This window comes from Diadema antillarum, unplaced genomic scaffold, assembly GCF_040938485.1.
Source record: "Diadema antillarum isolate AM-2024a unplaced genomic scaffold, OU_Dant_1.0 scf00000032, whole genome shotgun sequence".
Classification (NCBI taxonomy): domain Eukaryota; kingdom Metazoa; phylum Echinodermata; class Echinoidea; order Diadematoida; family Diadematidae; genus Diadema; species Diadema antillarum.
The window spans coordinates 550,609-572,574 of NW_027270921.1; the positions used below are offsets into that span (position 1 = coordinate 550,609).

The 21,966-nt window shown below is 38.1% G+C and overlaps 1 protein-coding gene across 1 annotated transcript in view; it reads left to right on the forward strand.

Annotated features, from left to right (window-relative positions):
* The window catches only part of LOC139742538 (protein-tyrosine sulfotransferase 1-like), a 148,490-nt gene that overhangs the window by 25,526 nt on the left and 100,998 nt on the right, over positions 1–21,966 (forward strand). The window contains exon 2 of the mRNA XM_071653074.1: positions 14,896–14,970. The gene's annotated coding sequence lies outside the window, so the exon portion shown is untranslated. The remainder of the gene's footprint in view (positions 1–14,895; positions 14,971–21,966) is intronic.

Here is a 21,966-nt window from a genome sequence, read left to right on the forward strand (position 1 = left end):
GAATGTGACGTGCACGCATACTTTTCTCCATTCAGTACAGTTCTCCACGATCGTAAATTTAAACACACAAAAAATTGGACTCGCTCAATATATGGCATATATACCGTATACTACTAAAATACACTGTATGTTTGTGAAATATGTGTGTATCCGTCAGTATGTATGATTATACAGTGAATAGCATCAGTAATTTGAAAATCTGAGGCTGCTACTACATTGATAACTTGTCATTTTTTCCCCAAGTGGAAAACAAAACCAGCAACACAATACGACTTGCAAAATAATTTTCTCAGCTTTGTAATGCACTGCACTGTATCACCTGATTTTTTTTTTTTTGTTCTCGTTAACATGTTTTCTCTCATAGGAAAACATTCTCCAGTTGTCAGATATCGTTGAAAGCATCTCTTCATTTGACAGAATCCAGCGAGTAGGAAGCCTAGATTCTAATTTCCTGTCTCCGAGGGCAAGGTTCCGTACATGACATTGTATGTTTGGGAGCGCCAGGCTAGATGGAAAGACAATTGCTAGCAGGAAATGAAAGACATCTCATTCGAATGAGAATGCCAAGGGACAACTCCCTCCTGTCTTTGTAGAGAAAGAAACGAACAGCCCTAACACTGAGCAAGAAGACCAATTAACCCACACACATGCTGAGCCATGCCACTCTTTTGAATGTGAACCCAAATTAAACTGATGCTGAGGGTTACTTGAAGCTTTGGGTCAGTTTCAAGCTTTGGGAAGGATGAGCGGGATGACACTTGCCGAGTGACCGAGCCTCGCGGCATTGCAGATATCAGCGGCTGATTAGACGAAATCGGCAGCGTGCAATTATGCTCTCGTCCAAGAGGGGGAACTGAAGGGAGTTGAACGACCTCATGCCACGCAACAGCTTGCACAGACATCTATCTCATTAGATGGGACTGTGGCATTGTTATTATCTTGAAGTAGATTATCTACATAACATATTATGTGTACTTTGTCAAGTCTGACCAAACTGATTTAATGTCTAGATGTGCTTATTAACATGACGCAAATGCATTCAGTCATGTACCTGGATAACCAGGTACTCTGCTAAAGAAATGACTTAAAAAATGGATATTGTATTTCATGATTGTAACCCAGTTATATAACAGACTGCTTGCCATTGCAAATCATAGTCTTCATTTTTGACGTTCTTCTTACTGTCTGGGAGGAATTGGTTTCTCTGGTGCTGTCCCTGTGGAAGAAAAATAATGAATAATGAAAAATTGAATGGGAAACGTGATTCACCTGTGTATACAAACTTATCATTTCTCTATAATCTTTTTGCTTGCCCTTATTTTTAGGATTGTTAGTAGATAGGTTGATTGTAGTGTTCTCTAAATAGTAAATGATTTTGACGTGGTCATCCCAAATGCTACACTGAATTTATAGCAAAAATTAATCTCTTGATTTGACTTTAATGTGAAATACAAATATTTCATTTTTACATTCATATGTATGACAATAGAATATGTATAACAATAGAATTCGTGGATCATTCCTAGATACTGTCCATTTTTATTCATTCTCGGTACGTTTGATTGCAAAGTGTTTGCATTTTCTAAAACTGACATTAAAAAAATGGCATCAGGGCTCTGTTTCATAAAACTTGTTATTAGTAACAACTGGCGCATTGCTATGACAAATTTGATCTCAGCCATTCAGATGCAAGGATTTCAGTAGCTTATAACAACTATCATAACTTGTTTTGATAACAAGTTTTACGAGACAGGGCCCCGATGCCTTTTATAGAAATGCCGTTTCCTTGATTTCTTCAGAGTGTCATCATCTTTCTTGCTTTCTTTTTTTTTTTTTGTGAACCTTAGCCGTACACCACCTGTAGAGGGAAGCAGACAACAGCAATATGTAGTGAAATGGCCCATTGCTTACCCGACACAACTTGATGCCGTGAATAAAAGCTCTGTAGTAGTTCCATCTCTGCAGTTACCTCTTGTTTGGCATTGATGCTGGTCTCGTTTGAGTTGGTCTAGAAAGAGGCAGGGAGGTGTAAGAAAAGGAGAGACAACTCCTGCTCTCCTTTGAAGGATCCGCGGCACCGCCGAGAAGTTATGCGCTTAACTACAGGTGGAAATCAGGTGCTTTGACAAAAGAGAGCATCAATAATCGGGACTAGCGCTCTCACATCTAGAAATACTTGCCCCTACTGCATTTCGCTCTCTCTCTTTCAATGTGATGGCAACAATGAATTTGTGTACCTTGAATTGGAGCAGCGAATCAAAATGCAGTGTAAAACTGACAATTTTAACAGCAAATAGTTTAAAAGCACGCTGGTGCACGCTTTAGCGGAGTACTTTATTTGAAAGATCAAAATATCCCAGATTAAAGGATAGAAAACTAACATGCGGAAATGTGCGCATTATAGAAAAATATTAGGTTTTTAAGAGGGCCTAATTTTCATTTCATTTCGATTTGCGCATTACGAAGAAACTAGAAATACATGTTTATAATATTGAATTCTTTCCTAAACTACTCTTAATCAATTCGAGTATATCATTTAAAATTTTACGGGGGAATAAAGCTTTTCATTCAACGAAAGGTGAAATGCGTTCTTCGTCTCCGAACTTCGCCTTGCAACTAGAGCGGTGCAGAGCATGACTTCAAAGCGTATAGTGGAATGCTAGACATCCCATTGTAACGCTTTGAAACCAAACATGTGTTTGCATGAATTACGAACGAGTTGTCTCTCCTTTTCTTACACCTCCCTGAAAGAGGGAAGGATCTCTTAGGCCATGTCCATGTGCTCAAAAGTGTGCTGAATGGAACGGTATGCTTTTGAAGCACATTTGGAAGTGGTCCACTTTTGCAGGGTGTGGTACGGTATACTATAGGAGCATTCAAGCGTTCCCCTGGCATGGGTACGATACGGTAGGGTAGGCTTAAGGAGAGCGCTTGAAGACACACCCAGAGTCATGCTTTGACTTTCTACTACTTCGCTCGCAGATAGTTTGGGCTCAAATTTCTAACTCACTGACTTGATTCTACCTTTGGGCAAGTCTTTGATTGAAACTTTTTTTCTTTTTTTTTCAGAGCTTTCAAAAGTGTTTCACTGATATGATGCTCTTTTCCTTTTGATGTCTTTTTTTTTTTTGGGGGGGGGGGGATGGCTAGTTAACATAATATATTCTTCAGATAGACATTTCAATTAATTCATTCCCAGGAGCAGGTCACTTTATAGCACACATCATTCAGTCTACAGCCTGTTTTGAGTGGCCACCTGTCAATAGCATTCACCTGCCTTCAGGGGTTCTAAATCCAATGCTGACACTTACCTTAAAGGGAACCCAAACCCAGAGAGTACTGTGGATTGAGTGAAAGCAGCAACATTAGTAGAACACAGCAGTGAAAGTTTGAGGAAAATCGGACAATCGATACAAAAGCTACGAATTTTTAAAGTTTTGGTGTTGGAACCGCTGGATGAGGAGACTACTAGAGATTATGATGTATGTGTGGACAACAATATAAAGAAAATATAAAGAAAATTCCACAAAAATTCACTTTTCCAGCATAATGAAAGAGCACTTGACTAACCGCTTTCAGAAAGCAGGGGGAATAATTGCTACCGTTAACATATGTCAGTATCAAGTTGATGGAATGTGTAATTTTCATGAAAAATGATTTTTTTTTTTTGAATTCCCTTTATATTTTCTTTATAATATTGTTGTCCACACATACGTCATAACCTCTAGTGGTCTCCTCATCCAGCGGTTCCAGCACAAAAACTTTAAAAATTAATAACTTTCGCCTCGATTGTCTGATTTTACTCAAACTTTCACCGATATGTTCTACTAATGTTGCTGCTTTCACTCAATCCACATTTGTCTTTGGGTTTGGACTTCTTTTAACTGCATATCAAGGTATCTGGTGCTGTATAAAGCCATGTGGTGTTTAAAGTGCTCACTAAATTCTCTGTTTTCCTCACATGGACCTAGAGACTGGTCTGAGTGTGTTTATCTGATATAAGGTTGCTTGAGCTTCTGAGCATGTGTGTATGCTGAAAATTCTGTGTACAGATTATCTGACAGCGTGATGATAATTGTATTATTGCATAGAATATGTGAAGCTATTAGTAAAATTAAAAAAAAGAGATAATGGTGAAAATTATTTTGGAAATATATTGCTGTGATCAACTTTCTGCAGAATGTGAATGATGTTCATGAAACAAAGATTGGAACTTGTCCTGGTTGGTCTAGTATCTGCTCTTCTGTAAATTCATCTTTTCCTCATTACTGGTATTCTCATTGTTCTCATTATTGTTGATTATTATCATCATTATCACTACACGTACTGCTATTTTATAAAAACACAACAATTGGCATTAAGGTTTATTTTACCTTCTGTACATGTAGATATTTCACTGGTTCATTGCTGTATATATGGATCTAACATGATTGCAGATTTTTATTTTCTTCTTTTATTGTAAGCGTGCACAGTTGCAAAGTTTTGTTGTTCCCTTTAATGACTTTTAAGAAATGGAACTATAAAAGGAAGTAGGCCAGGTAGAACAGGAAGAGGAAGGAAGTTCATGCCATAAAAAGATTTTAGGTGAGAATGTGGGAGTTCAGCTAGCATAGGTCCCTGAGTAACCACCTGATTCCCCCTCTCCCTCCCCCCACTGGACTGCCATGACCTCCCATGTCTTTGAGGTGTTCTGAAGGTGACGGAGTAGCAGTCGTGACCATGAATGCCTGGCCGCTTGTCTGTGATGCCGCCCCAGTAATTGAATTTGGAGTATGATTGTTTTCCCTATCGATTCCTTTCCCAGAATCCAGGATGAATTTGTGGCGCTCTCTCTCTCTCTTTTTATTTCTCGTTTTTAAGATATTTTTTATTCAAGCGCTTCGCTGCTGTTTTAATTCCCTTTCTGTTTTGCGCCTCTTTTCGGTGGTGAATTGAAATGCAGATATATCATGAGAAACTGAAGACATGTGTTTTTCTTTGCCATGTCATGTATGTTAGAACCTTGTTTGTTTAGGAGCATGACATTCAACTCGTAAGCTCTGTGTGCCAACCTGAAGAAATGACGGGAAAAGGGAGATATAAAGAATTTTCTCTGCAGAAGCATGAGTGAATATGAAAATGTCTATATAATCAAATCTGCATTGATTTTTGATGGGTCAGCAATTTTGGATTCTTCATCCCTCATGTGCAGCGGCACTGTCCATGTATGTTGTTATTTAAAAACAAAAGTGAAGGAGCATTTACATTTGCCATTGCTAATCCAAAAGACAGTGTCATGAAATAACGATACTGATATGTATAATGAATGCCATTAATGCAGGTCACCAATTTTGTTTAAATACTGTCCTTGTAAAGGGCCTTGCTGTTATTTTGAACCAGTCAGAAACATCCATTACTGGTAGAAAATTTGAGGGTGCTTGCAGAAGAGATTTTAACCCTTTCCATGCCAGTGGACTTTGGACACTGTGTACATGCTATGGGGTTATCTGTGCCAACCAGCACTTAAAGCATGCACAGGGTTATTAGTAAAAATCAGCAACCTTCCTCCAGCATATGGCCGAAAAGCTCTAAAGACGTAATGTCGTCTTTGAGTTTCAGTCATTTTGAACGCATTTCATGCAAGTTTTCAAATATGTTGGAAGTACTGATGTAGGAAAGTGGATTTAATGCTCTGTAGAGTCTATGAATAGAAGATCTTGAGTTCAAATCCTACTGGTGCATTTATCCTTGAAGAAGATGTTTTGCCTGCGTTGCTATGCTTGACCCAAGTGTATAAATCTGTACCTGGCAAGATGTAAAAAATGTGTAATTGTAAAAGTGGAAATTTTCATGCGAGTGATCTTTTTTTGCACTCTGCCGGGTAAGGTGAATTTTGTGTGTTTTGAATTCCACAGAATCAGAACCTCAAATAATGTTACATGTAACTAGCAAAAACATTCACATGCTTTTATTTTCACGCTAGTTTCTGGTTGTGTGAAAATGCGCAAAAATTTCTACTTTTACAATGTAGTACTTAAGGAGAGCACTGTTAAAACTGAAGAGGCCACCCTGGGTAAAATGGACCATACTTTATATCATTAGTTCCACTGAAACTTCTCCTGTAGGTGCATTCATATTAGACTTACTGTAGTATTAACCCGTCGAGGACAAGTCCCGAGTATACTCGGGCAGGTGTCTATGGGAAATATGTGTTGTAGCAAAATCAAACAGTCCTCAATGGGTTAAATACCTCTTGTTTCTGGCGCTGCTCTCATTGGCAAAATACCATGTCGATAGACACTGCAGGAAATTCCATGGTATTTCTGGTAAGCTATATATATATGTGCTTCAAGAGAAAACTAAAATTGCACATTTGGTCTACTTTCCTTTAAGGACAAACATGTTTGCAGCTGTAGGAACTCAGATATCGTCGGTCTTATGCCAAAAGGGCCTTAAACTGCTTCCACTGTAATGCCAAAAGGCCCTTAACGCTATAGACTTTGTACACTATTAGTGCCCTTTTAGCATAACAGGGGAAGTTCTTTAAAACCCTTTTGGCATAGGGCTGATGATATGTAATATACTGTCAGATTGTGTGTTTGGTTATAAACATTAATTGTGAGCGCCTTGAGCACCTTAGAGTGGATATGTTGCACGTTGTAAATATCTGTATCATTATCATTATTATTATAATTATTATCTCCAACCGGAAAAGATATGAAGTGTGTCAGGTCATGTAAGAAGTATACTGCTGTATGATCGTTTGGTATTTCGTGACATGATTCAAATTCAAAAGCTTGCATATTTCTTCCAGGATTTAATTTACCACCCCATGGTATTTTGTTATGTATTTTACAGTGTGATTATGCATTGTATAGCTGCATTCACATTACAAAATACTGCATGATATTACCCTCAATGTGAAAATACCCAGTGACTCTCAAGTAGACATGCAATTATTGTAGCTGGTAATTTGAAGCTTTCCACGGGCTGCTTGATATGTTCATTTTGGATTTTGTGTGTGTGTGTGTGTGTGTGTGTGTGTGTGTGTGTGTGATAACCTGAGATTATATCCTGTTGGGATATATCAAATTGTAGAGTCTGCTGCACTTTGGGTTTTGTATTTCAGATCCATGCAGTTTGTATGGGAGGGATTCTTATAGCACTGCATTGTATCTCATTAACACTGTTCTGTAATGTAGGGTAGCTAGGGAGCGTTATGTCAAAATATTGGAGATATTGTACATTACAAAGAGCTAGGACAAGAATTTTATTACGTACCCTATAATACATACTCACAAACATGCATGCAAACTTACATTTAATGTCTACAGATTGTACTCTGTAATACATCTGGATAGTGAAATACCATTATATATAAATGCTAGATTATGATTTTGAGACAGATCATTATAATTAGATTTTACCTAATTAATCAGACTATGTAATACACCTAGATGATGAAATACCATTGTAGGTAACTACTAGATTATGATTTTGAGACTGATCATTATAATTAGATTATACCTAATTAATTAGACTATGTAATACACCTAGATGATGAAATATCATTATAGGTAACTGCTAGCAATGGAATCCAATTTTCTTTGCTCATTTTTCCACTAATGGATTATGATTTTGAGACAGATTATCATGATTAGATTATACCTAATTAATTAGACTACGTAATAACCTAGATGATGAAATACCAATATAGATAACTACTAGACTATGATTTTGAGACAGATTATCATAATTAGATTATACCTAATTAATTAGACTATGTAATACACCTATGTAGGTGATGAAATACCATTAAAGATAACTGCTAGATTATGATTTTGAGACAGATCATCATAATTAGATTATAGTTCGTTATTTAATAAAGATCAACCTGTATATCTCAAAGCAATGAGACTAGATATGAAGCTTAGCATACTAAGGTAATCTAAATGTAATGTAACTAATGTATAAATAAATAATGTAAAATAACTAATGTCACATAATGTAAATGTTGATACATGTATCCTGGTGAGTCTTGTACAGAGAAATGCTCACTATGGCAAGGAAGACCTGGCAGTAACATTTGATTTGTTGGTGTTGTATGAGTTTGATTGCTTTACCAAATGGACAACTTGAAGCAACTTTATATCCATTAAAAGACTATGAAGGAATACAAGGAATGATGTCTTATCATCGCTATCACTATTAAAGCATGTTGATAGTTAAAGACAGAACATCAACACATGTCATCTTGATATCGAAATCTTCAGCGACACATTGCCGTACAGCTGGAGGGTTTGCAAAGCAGTATGATTGTGTGTGTGCCGTGGCATTCAAAATTAATCAATTTTTGCTGTTTTTGTGCCACAATATCCGGTGGATTAGAAAAATGCAACGCATTGTGAAGTCATGTATGGACAACTACAAAAAGAAAATATAGCATTTACTTTTCTAGCACAATGAATGAGCACTTGTCCTACAAATATTGCTATATTCACTCAATCCACAGACATATTTGGGTGTCATTCCCCATTAAGCATTCTATGTGCTTTTCTAGTGGCCATGAGAACTAAGTTCAAAATAATAATTCAACATAAATAGGACAAAAAAGAACCAGACCCAAATAATATGCAAATGTAGAGGTGAGTGCCTTTAACCTAGCGACGTATTTAGAGACAAATTGCCCCACCGCCTCGCAATTTGCATCACCCTGAACAAGATTCATACTCTCTTGTTACGGCAGAAAATGGGCTGCAGCTGTGACGGATGCAAGAAAACTGGAGTGCTGTGCACACAACTTTGCACTCACTGTGCTGGTTAAGACCCAAGTGTGCTAGTTAATGGATACCCACTTCCTCCTGAATAGAGAGTCCCGACCGCTCTGATTGAATCGAACGGGAAGAGGGAGCGCATACTTAGCTATGGTGTGCGAGTCTCTCCTGTTATCTGTTCTCGCCCACTCCATTCTCTCTGTTCTTTAGTCCTACCAAGACCGATGCTTTGTATCTTTTACAGTTTGCTTCGAACATAAAATTTTTCATGTCGTCCTTTTCTTGGCTATGCATGTCGACATGTCTCTGTAGTTCTTTCATTTTCCCTTTCCACCTGTTCATTCTTTTATGAATATCTATCATTTTGCATTTTTCAGTTTATCTGTTATTTTCCCAATGTCTCTCTTTTCCTGTAACTCACACTCTGTCTTTCTTCTTAGTTTGTGTTCCTGCCTCTGTATCTTTCTTGGTGACACAGCATTTGCCTCTGTGACATTTACTTCGGTCTTGTTTTCTCCACGGACTTTAGGGGTGTGAATGTGATGGGGTTTTAAGTCTAGTCTGATGTGAGGGTTAGGATTAGGATTAGAGTTATATTTGTGTGTGGAATTTGTGTTTGGCTTAGCATGCAGGTATTTCATCAGAGCAACTGACACAGGAGCAAATGTCATGGAACCATCTCTTTTTTTTTCTTTCTCCTTTTGTTGCTGCCAATTTCTTGTCTTTGCATTTACTTTAAAACCAGAGATTTTTGTGTGCAGGAAGCTTTAGCAAATATATGCCGGGAGCCAAGATTCATGAAACTAAAATCCATGCAAAAGTGCTCGTTTATGCTACATTGAATGCCAGTGGCGACTCGTGAAAGTTTCATGCTGTGAAATAGGCTGTCAGCTCCAGTTTGCACAAGTTTCATGCCGCGTTTGTTTCTGGTTTTACAGTAGTTTTCTCATTGTATCATGCTGCCTTGCTGTTTGCTGTGTCTGTATATCTGTGTCTATTTGTCTCTGTCTCTATCTATCTCTATTTATCTCTATCTATCTCTATCTATCTCTATCTATCTCTATCTATCTCTATCTATTTCTATTTATCTCTATCTATCTCTATCTATCTCTGTCTATCTCTATTTATCTCTATCTATTTCTATTTATCTCTATCTATCTCTATCTATCTCTATCTATCTCTATCTATCTCTATTTATCTCTATTTATCTCTATCTATCTCTGTCTATCTCTATTTATCTCTATCTATCTCTATTTATCTCTATTTATCTCTATCTATCTATCTCTATTTATCTCTATCTCTATCTATCTCTATCTATCTCTATCTCTATTTATCTCTATCTATCTCTATCTATCTCTATTTATCTCTATCTATCTATCTCTATTTATCTCTATCTCAATCTATCTCTATCTATCTTTATCTATCTCTATCTATCTCTGTCTATCTCTATTTATCTCTATCTATCTCTATCTATCATTATCTATCATTATCTATCTCTATCTATCTCTATCTATCTCTAAGTCTTTGTCACTCCCTCTTGCTCCTTCCCTCCCTTCCCTCTCTTTGTTGCTTTATTTCTCTTCTCTTTTTTTTTCATAATACAGTATGTCCCCCAGAAAATTACAATCGGATTTTCACATCGATTACTCCCAATATGATTAAACTCTCTAAATGCTACTTCAGGATCTTATAATATAACATCTTATCCCTATTTTGCAGAAAACAACATTCAATTTGGTTAAGTGGTCACAGAGAAATGCCGATTGTTGTAAAGCATGTCATGAGTCTGATTCTTCCAAGTTCAGCACTTGGATGCTCTTGAAACTGCATATTAATGTGTGAACACAATGGACAGAACTTGGAAGGAAGGGATTCCTGACATGCTCTACAAAACTCCTCATTTCTCTTTGACCACTGAAGCAAATCAGATGGGGTTTTCTGTAAGATGTGGGCAATGAGATATAGTTTCATACCCTGAAATTGTATTTGGATTGATTCACTATTTTTAAAGTTATCATTGCGGAGGGTCCCCATGTAATTTTTTTTTTGAGACATACGGTATGTATCTCTCTCTGTCTTTCTCTCTCTCACTGTATCTTGCACTCCTCTCCTTTTCTCTGTCATGATATCTCTCCTCATTTTCTATTTTATTCTTTGCTACTATCTCTCTCCCTCCCATCCTCTTTCACTTTTGTCACTTTATTTCTTCTCTTTTTCTAGTTATATATCTCTCTGTCACTATATATCTTTCTCTTCCTTTCTCCTTGTCACTGTATCTTTCTCTCATATCCTTTCCTCTTTTTTATGATAACTGTCTTACAAAATCATTTTCTATTTTTCTCTTTGTCACAATTGCCCTCTCTTGCTTTGTTGCCTTGTTTCCCTTCTCTTTTTCTTGTTGAATATATCTTTCTCTCTCACTGTATATCTCTTCTCATTCTCTATCCTTCCCTTTGTCTCTCTCTGATCCCGTGCATGGTGAGCCGTGTGTGAGAAAGGCAGGCAGCATGATGAATCTAATTAGGTCTCCCTCTCGATGTGTTTACCAGGATCTTTGCTTCGCTTGCAGGAGAGATTGAACGCGTGATTCAATGAGCGTCGTAGGTGATTTAATACTCTGTAACATTTCTGGGCTGGGTTTGTCTGCTACAGCACATAGATGCATTGACAAGGAATAGTCTGCACCGATGCCAACATGAAATGATAAGTGGACCATGCTTGGATGCCATGGTTCTGTACAGGTGGATTCCATCTACCTAAGATGTGAAGTTGCAGGGTGCTACATAACTTTTTTTTTTTTTTTTTTAACCACCACTTGTCTGTTTGGGTAGGCAGATTTTCAAATTGATTCAGATGCTTGCTAGAACATGAATTTTACATGTTCGAAAAGAAAGTCCAAAAGTATCTGGAAATTATACAAAAAATCACTTGTAAGTCGAGGGTTTTGTATTTAAAACACAATCACTTGAATGAAAAGCACACATTGATTCACACACTTCAAAAAACATTGGAGTGACAAACTTAGTTCGATCGATGCTGGTGTTGCATTGCATGGGACTTCTTCATGGAAGTGTTGGAAATTTTATGAAATGTTGCATCAATAAACAGTCATTATCATTATCGTTGGGCTTCTTTCTGTATGGTTTACTTCACGGGTTTGAAGGGGGAAAGTGAAAAAAGATGGCTTCTAAACTTTTACCTGCCCTATTCGGGCAAGCATTTTTTTCTCATTGTTCCAAAATACTTGCCAACTTTGAGTTTCACTTGCCCCGGGCAATTGGGCAACTGCTTATGTACCACGTTGACAGGTGGATTCTATCTACCAAAGATGTTAAGTTTGGGATTTGTCTTATTTGACTCTTTTTCCATGTTGTGCGTGTAGAACAGTGCAGTGATGTGCAATTCCAGATAGACGCATCAGACATGTCAGTGTTTACCCAAGAGTAAAGTTCTAAAGAAAAGCAATCAATACAAGATAAACCAAAATGCCATGGGTCTGCCATGTACATTGTGCTATGGTTCTTGAGGGAAAATATATGCACAAATGTACGTTGAGATAGTGAATATACTGAAATATATGTATAGCTTTCTATACTAATGAAGTAATGGACTGCTTTATGGTGACTAATACCCCTGTCATTATCAGGGATGCCAGTTTTCCGGCAATAGCCGGAATTCCGGCTTTTTCATATTTTGGTGTCCAATTTCCGGCTTCGTGATATTATTTCCGTCTGTGTGGGAAAGCCAGAAAACACGAGAAACAAAGAAAGAAAGAAAAAAGAAAAACGAAAAAATATGATCATCTAAACTTACGGGACATTCACTTTCACGATTTCCGTAGTATGTTTCGCATATACTTGGGTATGAGAATATCACAAAACTACTGTCATGCAAAACTAGCGCAATGTTGCTGCTGCTAGCTGGGACATGCAACACGTGCGATGATAGCGATCGAACAGTGTGTGGTGTTTCTATGCGATGTACTATGTGCGGTGCATGAATCATACTGCGCTCTCGCTATAGCTACAGCGCTGAGACGGTGTGGTGAGTCGATTGAGTCAGCCGAACGAAGCAAAACTACGGATTTTACGGCACTAGGACTTCTTTATTTTTGCTACAAATGCCTTTTTTTTTTCTAGAATACGACTACATTATTGTCTGGAAAGCGTTATACCAGCACGTGCGATCGCGATCGAACAACGTGTGGAGTTTCTAGGCGATGTACTATATGTGCGGTGCATGGATCATGCTGCGCTCTCGCTATAGCTACAGTGCTGAGAGAGTATGGTGAGTCGATCGAGTCAGCTGAACGAAGCAAAACTACGGAGTTTACGGCACTAGGACTTCTTTATTTTTGCTACAAATTCATTTCTCTGGAGAATACGACCATATTATTGTCTGGAAAGCGTTATGGAACATCCAAACGACGGAGTTACAGTACCGTTAGTACCGCATCAGAGCTTCTTTACAAATTTTCAGATTCATTTATTTTTATATTAACATCAAAATGGCCCCAAATTAGGGGATTAGATTTGAGGGAAGAAGAGCCCTCAGATATGCTCAGATTGCACCAGAGAGCATCTAAGAACCCCAGAGCTTCCAGGGCCCTTGAGCGGGCCCCGGGACCCCGGCAGAAGGGACTTCACGCTTCGCGCTCGTGATGTGCGCTTCGCGCACATCAGTTTCGTTCACAAACAAATTTCAGGCCCAAGAGCAATTTACCACTGGCATCCCTGCATTATAAATGTATCATTTTATATTTGACTGTGAAGGTGGTTGAATTTTAATGATAAACTGCACAAACTGTATATATTTAATTTTCAGTCTTTTGTTTTTGTCACGATGAAGGAGGGAAAGTATGTCTGGCTTTATAAAATAAAACAAGACAACTGCATTGTACTACATGTTTCTGTTGTATTTTGGTACAGCATTTATGGCCTTTACTCGTGTTTTGACATTTAAACAGAGTGTCTTTTCAAGAACTCTTTTGTCGGTTCGCTTCAGGATGTTTCGTAGTACCCTGCAATTACCCCAACTGAACTCATCCAGAATAAAACAGAACAAACAAAAACCGAGGAAGATCTCGTCTTTTCACGCTTTCTGCAGGGTAATTTTGCAGAAGTCCTCGCTTTCCCCTTTTGATGGTACAAGAACCACTAGAAAGAGCCGCCCACAAGGTTGCATCAGCCCAATCCCATGTTTGGAGAGGCAGACTCATCATGTTGTTAAGCGGAAAAAGCCTGGGCTTCGTGGCGCGGAATTGCCTTTCATCTGGAGCAGTAACGATATCTGTTGAAGTGTTTTCCGTTCGTCGGCCGCGGCTCCTCCCTCGCTCCCCAAAAATGCATCATCATCATCACCATCGTCCTCTGCCAAACTGCAAACTCATTAGTGTCCCCGGTAATATTGATTTAAGCCACTGCACTTCCGCTGGGGTTGACCAGTGTGTTGTTTGGGCTCTCCTCGCGCAGCAGTGAAAGTGTGCATTTTTGAATTTCTTTTTCAGATTGTGAGGAAGAGGAAAAAAATATGTGAGTGCGGTGGTGATGATTCACATAATTATGTCTGAAATGCATCTGTGTACAGCTGAGGTTATCAATATCTCTAGTGACAAACACGATCCTTCATTGTTAATCAGGGCACCTAGTTCCTTGGTCTTCAGGAACTGTGGACGTTATGGCTGAAATGAGACCAAAGTCTTCGATTGAGCATACGCTGTGTTACGAGAACGACTTCAATCGCCACCCTCAGACAATAGCCAGATGTAATTTTGATTTACTTTCCAGCTCGTGCGGTTTGCATGCAATGAGTAGAAATAGCTTGTTTGTGAGTGCGTGTAAATTGGCATGTTTTTTTAAACTAGCCCACGATAATTTCATATGAGATATTTCAAGCAAGGGCTGTGATGTTACGAGTGTATACTCAGATGAAACTGGGCTTCATAAGTTTTTATCTCTGTGAGTTACATAGATCCAAAGTGTGTGAAATATGAGCACGTGACACACATGCTCTTTCTGAACAAATCACAGTGTTTTTTATGTGAGTTTGCCTGCAGGCTTTAAAAGAGTGTGATGTCTTTAGTGATGTGAAACACTTGCTAACTCATTATATCATTTCTTTGTGTATTTCTTTTGTGATACAGATATATTGGTCTAGAAAGGACAAAGAAGAGGACTCTGGACTACCTTATCATCAACAGACATGTGAGGCTGCCTTCGTAAGTTGACAATTCGTTGATAAAAAAGAGACAAAATGTACCAAGTTTGTATTCTTTGGTGGCAATTGGGCAACAGCAAATTCGTAAAGCTCTGTTTGTGAAAGTTGAATGGGTTTTGACAAATACCCAGACTACATTGTACATTGATCAGCAAATCATCTTTCATGGCACCATGTAAAGTGCTGGTTTCATTACATGACTGCGACATTTCATATTTTCTTTGGAATACTTTGTGCACAGATTATTTTCATATCTTTTATTATTCATAGTTGTATATTATTGTGTTTTAATTTTTGTGAATTTCATGGATGTGCATGGACTGGTACAAAATGATTGACTTGAGAAAATATTGCCTCCCATAACTCTAAGGTGGAGTGATATTGTCTCCAAGGTGGAAAATAGCTGATAGTTGGCTCAAAGAGTGAAATCTTTCTCATTCAACCACCCATGAAATTGTATTCAGAGGTACAATTTGCAAAAAATTATACTTGCAAAATAGATTGCATACATATGCAGTGTGCCTTCTTTGTTTGAAATTGTCACTGAATGCCTGTACAAGTGTCTTGGAAGTCTTCCAAACCTTGGCTTTTCTGTTTCATTGGTTTCAGCAATATACTCTTCTTACAGAAAAAATTCCCTCTTTCATAATCAAAATTCCTGCAATGCATTGACCACTGCATCAACATCAAACATTGTTGCACTATCGATGTTCAACTCTGTGCATTTCTCTTTCAGTTTATTCCTAGTTAGTGCTTTTATGTCTTTCTTCTCACATTTACTGATTCGGCCCCTCTCTGGGTCTCTTAGATGACAGCCAACATTCATTACTTGCACTTCTTCTGGTGGATGACATGTTTGTTTGTTTGTTCGTTTGTTTCTGTGCTACGAAAACGTGGCAGAGACATTTGATGAATGTTGCTGTAGCACTCGCTGTTGTTTTTCTCTTGAAAGTTTGTTTGTGTGAGCAGATGCAGGACTTGTTTTTCACTTTACGTCTCCCTTTACAGCATCTACTACCAATTTCGAGAATACAACGTATCTCATTCAGCTGCTGCTTCCTATTAACCTGTTTTGATGTAACAAGGGGGAATTTCCCCATTGTAGCACCCTCGGGCTTATTAATGCAGGACGATGTTGCGAAAAATGTGAAGACTCGCCTCGCTTGCAACAACACCCGTTCTGCCTCAAAGCTTCCAACAGAAACGTTGGACTTCTCTCTTTCTGTATCCCCCTCATTTTTCTGTTTTCTTGTGAAATCAGCACACTCTTGTTGGTTCTTCTCATCCTTGTCTGCTTAAATTTCATGAGGGTCAACTTGATACCCTTGTTAGCCAGCCAGACTGGACGGTCAGCCTCCATGTGTGCACAGCTATGGCTTGTTTGCGTGGACACATGGTCATGCTCTGCTGGATGAACTCGATTTTTCCTTTCCAATCATTCCATTATGCATGAGGCTCTCTTTCCTATGGGCGCTGGCCCGTCTTTGGCAATTTGGTTGATCCCCAGGTGATCTCGCTGCGAGTGAAATAATGGTGAGCACAGAGAAAACAAAATGCTGTCCTTATATCCCACCAGAGTATTGGATCAAGAAAAGACCCATAAACTGCATCTATCCTGTAATCATGAAGACATAGTAATGTCACAAGAAATTGATGCTATCATTTCATAAATTGCACTGAATATACTACAAAAGTTTTTGCTAAGTAATGCGCTAGCTTGTCATGTAACATAGTGGAGAGTGGAATGTGTAACCATCACTCAAGAGAGAAACAACAGTATTAGCTCCACCACTGTTCAAAAATAACATTTTAACTGCCTAACACATTGCTTGGCAACCGAGGTGCGTGTGATTGTCATGTCGGAAGTAAAACATCAAATAATGTTCGAGCAGGAATGCATTGAATGCAGGAAATGCACTCAAGCAATTAACATTACTCCTTCTCAACCACAGCTTAAGCCACATTTCAGTCATAAGAACTATTGGTGAGTGACTGTTTCCGACAGAAATAGCTTTTGAAGTGAGACATTGGTATGGTGTCTTAGCTGCAAGACATCTTGCTGGATATCTACCAGAAGGTGTTACATGCTTTCTCATCTTGTATATCTTGCATATTCCACTTGCTAGTTTGCACTTTTATGACTTGGAAACCTTTGTGTGTGTGTGTGTGTGTGTGTGACATTTTCATATGATTCAGTAGTCATAGTTGTTTTATAGATGCTGCTTAAAGTATTCAGCATTCAGTTTCTTCAAGTTTTAATCACAGTTTCATGAGTCAAGCAGCCTTCCAAATTTGTAACAGGTATTTAAGATCACCTTTTACAAAGGAGTGAATTCAAAAGAAATCAGAAGTCTGTTCTACATGTAAAGGGCAAATATCAAATTCAAAGTTGGCTCATGCCAATTATTTTTGCAAGTTGGGACTGTGTGTGAACTGTCACACCACAGTGCTGCATGTGTGCCTTTTGTTGCTTGATATGTGTACTTGGAACTTGTCATAAATTTTTCTCTTTGATTATCTGAAAATAACTCTTTTGACATACCTGTTTATAGAACCATTTCAATTGACTTTGATTATCTGAAAATACTCTCTTAAAAAAAAACAAGTGAAAATATTCACTCTTAAAGGAGTGAATACAAAAAAGAGTGAATTTAGAGTGAAATTGGAGTGAATTTTGAATGAAAATGTTCATTTTCACTCATTTTGAAGTGACCTCAGGGATCACTCAAAGATTTTTGAGTGATCCCTGAGGTCACTCTAAAACGAGTGAAAATGAGCATTTTCACTCCAAATTCACTCTTTTTTGTATTCACTCCTTTAAGAGTGCTTATTATTTTCACTCGATTTTCTTAACCCATCCACGTACGGGCCTCTGTGTAATCTGTAATATCGTGCCTGCCTAGTAAGTTGGCCATGAACTTGGGCGCGATCTTCCCTACGGCGCGATCTACACGCGAAGAGCATTCATACGTCATTGAAAAAAACTGCCTGTGTCATTCCCACTAGGCAGGAGGGATGATTCGTGTACACTTGTGCTAATATGCACTTAGTTGACTCAATACAGCACTAGTTTATGTGAATTTTATAAAAAGAAATAATAAATTGTGCAGGAATTATGAAAAAATATTGTTTCTGTGTATTTCATTGATAAATCCTCTTCATTTCAAGCCATCTGTAATCACATCTTACCCGCTTGCGAATCGACGTGTCCATAATGTAAGCAAGTTCTTGCTATGGCTAATCTATTTTGTAATGTATCATAATCTATCTATGCTGAGATAGCCTAATTCAAATTTGCAGAGACATAGAAAAAGATTTGTTTTACAATCGTGATACGTTCAACTACTCATTTACCCTGTGCTGAAATCCGCATGTCTGCTCCGCACATGTTATCGCTATCGCTCAAACTTCGATCGCGATGGCTTGTGTGTGTACAGGTACACAGTGCTAGTGTGACGTGTGTGGAGAAGCATGGGGCTGAAAAAACACGGAACTCCTACCACGTGGTGTAGTAAAAAACAAATCGGACGTTCGAAGTCGCACATTCAAGAGCTAAAACAGACAAATAGCGAATTCAAAGTCCACTGAAAAGGTCTTGACATTGTAATGTATGTTCCAAAATCATGTCTGGCTTAGTTTTTAGAGAATTTTCTACACGCACGAGATCAGGAATGAGATCGGTGAACTGGCTAACAACGTGTATACTGTGAACATGTGACTGGCTTGTGCACATGGCCTAGCTAGGTGATCGTGAGAGTGCGGCAAGAACGCTAGGAATGCACCCGAGATGCGGTGTGTTGCAAATTCTTGGGGTGAAATTAGACTTCCTTGTTCAGCCCGTCTAGTATCTATATTTTTTTAATAATTCTAATTCTTCATAAAATCACAATAAAAAGACTTCATATATTCATTTTATATTTTAGAAGCGTAATATGAAATATTTTGGGGTTTTTTTCAGTCCAAGAAAAAAAAAATAGTTTGAATAAAAAAATAATAATAAATAGTCGTTCTTGACTCAAGTCTAATTTCCTGCGCCTTCTTGCAGTTACCCCGCAGTTGCCCATGGATACGATGCATAAATAATCAGCTGTTTACCGAGTCGTACTAGTGTACCACCCTACTGCTCTTGTTCAAATTGAGAGGATTGTTATTTTATTGGCGGCACTTAGTTTTATAACCTCATCCAATAAAAAGACAAATTCAAACATCAAATGGTGTGACAGTTTTTGTCAGAATTCCCTATCAATTTCAACTTGTTGCCAGGATAGTTTTCAGATTTCACTTGCTTCATTATCGAAGCTGTTTGACATTTGAAAGAACTGCTCCATAAGAAATCACCTTTCATTTGTTATTTATTTTCACAAACAAGTATTTTGGTCACTTGAATATTTCTTATTATTATTTCAATGTCATGATATTTCATGATGGTTATGTATTCTGTCTTTACATGGCAAGATGGGATTTTTTTTTCCATCCAGGGTCAAAGAAGAAAGTTACAGGAAGGAAAACAAAAGGATAGGGAGGAAATGAAAAGGATACAATGAAACACCTGATCAGCAGGCTCTTTTTTATTACAATGGTGAATGCAGTACATCAGAATTTAAGTACAGTTCTAAATAATTTATCAGTTGAAAAATGAGCAAAGAAAATGGATTTCATCGAGTTTTAAATGAAAACTAAATTAGCATCGCCATTATGATTTAGATCTAGAACCTAGTGCTAGTACTACAGAATAGACCTGATGCAAACTTGTTGTCAAGCTTTTGGTTGAGTTTCTTCAGAGACACGAATTTTGGTAGCACAATACCCGAGTGAATAAGAAAAAGGAAAAAAAAAAATAAATACACAACTGTAATGCAGGTCTCTAGACCACTCCCGTGCACGAGCGAGCATCAGCCCCCGTTTCTTCAGTGTCACTCTCGTCATTGGCCTAGGCTAGGCTACTCGTGTCGTAGTTTTACTCGCCATCATCAATGTCATACATGGTTACACAAAATAAATTACATCTTGCCATCACCTCAACCACAGCAAAACCCTGAATATCACTCCCATCATAGTCACTCTCAGCTCACAAAACATATCAGCAAACGATACAGACATCGCAGACCTAGCTAACTAGCTCTAACTAAACATAGAGTCTAGTTGTAACTACGCCACGTTAGACATTAGTTGTACACAAAAATGAAACGGAGGTGAAAAACTAGTAATGAATACACGAAGATCATCAACGATGGCATATTACCGTAGAAAAAATACACAGAACATCTTGCACCCAAAAAAAAATCGAGGTAAAAAACTACGATGAGAAAAACTAGGGTGAAAACACGATGCTTGGAAGACGAACGATGAAGACACTACGGCAAAAATGCTTACACGGAAAACAAACGAGTGGGTACCACACAAACTACGATGTTTTCGCACATACGTAGATAAGCTACATCGTGTTCAATCAAAAAACTCAACAAACACTAGGACAAAAACTCACCTCTAAATTGTTGCAAACGAGATAATCACTTAGAAAAAAATGAACAAAACACTCTCAGAAGTACGATTGTACTCTGAGAATGAAAGATATAGAATGATACGAAAGCAAAAGAGAGAAAAGAGAGAGAGAAATGGACGGGAAACCTAGAGAAGTTACCAACACTCACTAACGTAAATGGAATTCAACACACACACACCCGTGCCCCAGCATAGCAGTACACGTACACACACAAGGAGATATCGTCAAGCACTCTGAGGAGATCGATATCACGATACCGCGCGTAAGAAATCACTGCAGTTGCTGGGGCAACAAAGATACATGCGTGCTGTAAACATGAATATTGATTAGTTTCTCAGCAGGCTCGAACCCCTGGCAGGTGTTTTGGCCAATAAGAGACATTCTAAAATATGTTTCTTTGCATAAATTATTTTTCTGAGTCCCAGTAAGGATCTCTGTGATTGGCTAAAATTATTCTACAGCTCCTGGCCAAGCCTGAGGTCCTAGGACGCCCTCTTTTGGTCATAAATAATAAAAACCACGTTTTTTGTGGGAGCTGACGGGGATGGGTTAAGAGAGTACCTCTTTTGTCATACCTGTTTATAGAACCATTTCAATTGACTTTGATTATCTGAGAATACCTCTTTTGACATACATTTTTGTAGAACCATTTCAGTTGACCCTTTGAGAAGTTTGTTATGTGATTAAAGTACAAAGAAACCCCGTTTTTTTTAATTACTCAAAGGTATGTTTGCTCAGTCTCTGACAGAAGTAAAAATTTCCAATTTTATAATCAATTATGCGCTTTATATCAAAGATCTGCAATGTTTGTACTCCTTATCATGCAGACACTGAATTATGACAAGAATGAACCGCTCTGAATGAGTTAGTGAAAGTGGCACTTGAAAGTGTTTTGAACGTATTTGCCGAAAGTCGATGCTTATAAGAAAACATATATATTATACAGGTGTTTATGATAAAAAAGTTATCATGCTATATTTTAGTTCTAGATATCACACCATACTAGGACATTTGATATGTGATTTTTGAAGACTGGGAGTTACCTGTGGTTTGAGGATCTAAAGAAGGCTGCTAGAAATGGATAGAGTTGGTGCATTCTCTGTTGTTGTTATGGCCTTAATTGAGTAGAGAATCTTGAAACCTTCCAACTAGTGTTTGACTAAAAAGAGAAAGAGAAAAGATCTGAAAAATTCAATGACCTTTCCCAAATGCAATCTGACCAAGAAGGGGACTGGCTATATAGAGTTACATGTGCACTGCAATAATTCTTTATAGGGCAAATCTGGGGAGGGAGAGAGAATTTCTGTTGACTGCATAGATCTGATTTCAAGAGGGAAAAAACTGCACATGCTGACTCTCAAAAGTCTAATGAAACTTTGATTTCTTCGGATTGCTTTGTGCCCAATAAGCCTCGTCTCAAAAATTGACAGGGGGAATGTGACATTGTGAAGGTATTCATAATGAAGCAGAGCTCTGAGAAAGGTTTTCTCGTGA